This window comes from Orbicella franksi, chromosome 8 (assembly GCF_964199315.1).
Source record: "Orbicella franksi chromosome 8, jaOrbFran1.1, whole genome shotgun sequence".
Taxonomy (NCBI): Eukaryota; Metazoa; Cnidaria; class Anthozoa; order Scleractinia; family Merulinidae; genus Orbicella; species Orbicella franksi.
In genome coordinates, this window is record NC_138152.1 from 126,374 (window position 1) to 128,851 (window position 2,478).

At 47.4% G+C, this 2,478-nt stretch overlaps 1 non-coding gene across 1 annotated transcript; it reads right to left on the reverse strand.

The window, feature by feature from the left end:
• Positions 1–347: 347 nt before the first annotated feature.
• Positions 348–419, reverse strand: Trnah-gug (transfer RNA histidin (anticodon GUG)). The gene has a single exon. It is a non-coding gene; the product is annotated as a tRNA-His (tRNA).
• Positions 420–2,478: the final 2,059 nt, after the last annotated feature.

Consider the following 2,478-nt stretch of genomic DNA (forward strand, 5'->3'; position numbering starts at 1 on the left):
AGAGGTGGTGAAGCTGGCGGATGAGGTGATGAGGTTCAGAAGAATGCTGTCTGAGAAGATGCTTGATGACCAGTCCATCTCGTTTAAAGACCCTGTGTGTTTGGAGAAGTTGTCGGATGGATTTGAGGACGGATGGGAAGCGTGGAAGAGCAGTTGGGAGGACCGAGACGAGTTGGCGTACCGAGCATTTATCAAACAAATTGTAAAAACACCAGAATCAGAGGAGTGAAAAAACATTTTTATTCATGCCTGTAACACTAATAAAGATCCTTTAACGAGAGAATGTACATGGTTTGTTGCGTGATTTTTTCATCGTCTCTATAGGGAATAAAAAAGAAAAAATTTAATGCCCCGACCAGGAATCGAACCTGGGTCTTTGAGGCCACAACTCAACGTCTTAACCATTAGACCATCGAAGCGCTTACCTCTTTAGGACTTGGTTTTGGGGTTGTCATCGGGAGGCAGTCCGAAATTCACGGCTTTGCAATGAGGGCAGAGTCTTTCGGAGGGTTTCAACCGCTCAGTGTGGAGGGCTTTACAGGTTCCGTGAAAGAATTGGTCGCAACAGGGTGTCAGGAAGTAGTCTCTGATACTGTGTTTGAAAGTGTATCCTTCCTTGCACCATAGACATTGAGGGTTAGGAAATCGAGACATGGAGTCTGAAAATAGAACAAAAAACAACTTTTATTGGTCATTCCACTTATTACAGGGTGGGACGTGTGCACGGTCCTATTGACCGGCGCCCTCTTTTTCTTCGGGATATCAATCAATCAATAAACGATTATTATAGTACTTTCAACCATTGTGATCAAGTAACGATGCGAGCCATGATCGACGCGGAGGACAAATTACCCAACGTGTAAATAGTGTGAAATAAAAATCAGAGTGTGTTTTTACAAAAAACTGTGTCTGTCTTTTTCTTAGTTTGGGGCCTGTCCATTAATCAGTATGGCTTCGGCGACTCCTCGTGGGTATTCGTCGATCCATTGAAAGAACTTGCAGGTACGCTTGGGACACTTGAGATAGAGCCTGTCTGGGTTGGACTGGGAGTGGGAGGTGGCTAAGACCAGGGATTTGCTGCATAGACATCGGAAACGAGCCGGGTCGATGTTCCTGTAGCAGGGGTGGGTCTGTTCTTCGACGCGTCTCAGGTAAGTGCCCACCTCTTTGACGCCACAGGTCACATAACACTTGGTGTAGAATCTGGAAGAGGGGCATCGGTAATATTCCCAGGTACCACCGTCTGGGGTTCGCACGCTTCCGTATGTCAGGGGTACCATGCAACGTGGGCAGATGGAATCTTGTGGTTTCAGTTGGTTCAGGAACTGATCGGGGTCGAATTCCTCCAACACTTGGACTTCGGTGAATTCTCCTCGGTCGTCCACTTCAGGGGGTACTTCTACGAGGTCGTCTTTCTTGAATTTGTCGAGTCCCATGGCTTCCAGGACTTGCATGGTTCGAGGAGGTGATTCACTGATCACGGTCATGCATCCGCCTTGAATGGCAGGTAGCTTTGAGTCTGTGAAGATAGAGAACGAGTTAGTATCCCAACAAGGTGTTTTCACGTCGCATGGTTTCTAGGATGTGGGTGGTTTTTCGCACGTTCTTGGGGGTCGGTCTTTGCCTTCGCTTGTCATGGTTACTTTTCATTTGGCTTTTGACTTCTTGGCGTTGGATCGAAAAGGCGCTCCAGGGTCGCGAGAAGCCTTTGAGAGGGACGGTGGTCTAACTGACCGAGTCCGGGGTGATTTCTTTGAAGAGGACGCGTTCGTTGAAACGGAGTCTGGCACGAGGTTTTTTGAATAACCATCTATCTAAAGTGGATTGTAGTTGTTTACCTCCTACTTCTCTTTCCACTCTCTTGGGTAAGAGCAGTTCCAGTTTCTTTTTGGACAATTTTTTCTTTTTCCTGACGGGTTCGACGTGTGAATCCATGACGACTTCTGCTGAAAAGTGACTCGTGATGGAATGCGTTGTTCGACTTTATGGACGTTTTTGACCAATCAGTGACGTGTGGTGTGATGGGATCATGTGACGGTCTTCGTTCCGATTGGCGGGATCTGAAGTGGGCACGTGATCCGGGAAAGTACGGAGTGAAAGTGGATCCACGGCGCGGGTATAAAAGGAGCCCGTTGGACGCAGCGAATCATTCTCGACTTGCTGTTGACGCGGTGATGACCTGTAGGATTTTGGATGAGAGAGACGTGCAAGAGATCCTTGAAGATCTTAGACAGCAGTTGAATCGAGCTTCTGACGTTTTGGATACAATCGAAAAAGAAGGCGAAAGACCGTTACACGCGAGGATAATTGAATTGGAGTTACGTCTTGTCTCTCCTTTGTACTATAGGCTCCAGAGGCACTTGATTGACTGGGGTGTGCGTAGTTGCTATCCTCATTTGTCGGGCTTGGAGATCACGAAGCGAGCGGATCGAGAAGGAAAGAAGTTTAACGAGTTTGTCTGAGGGTGTCAAGATGACT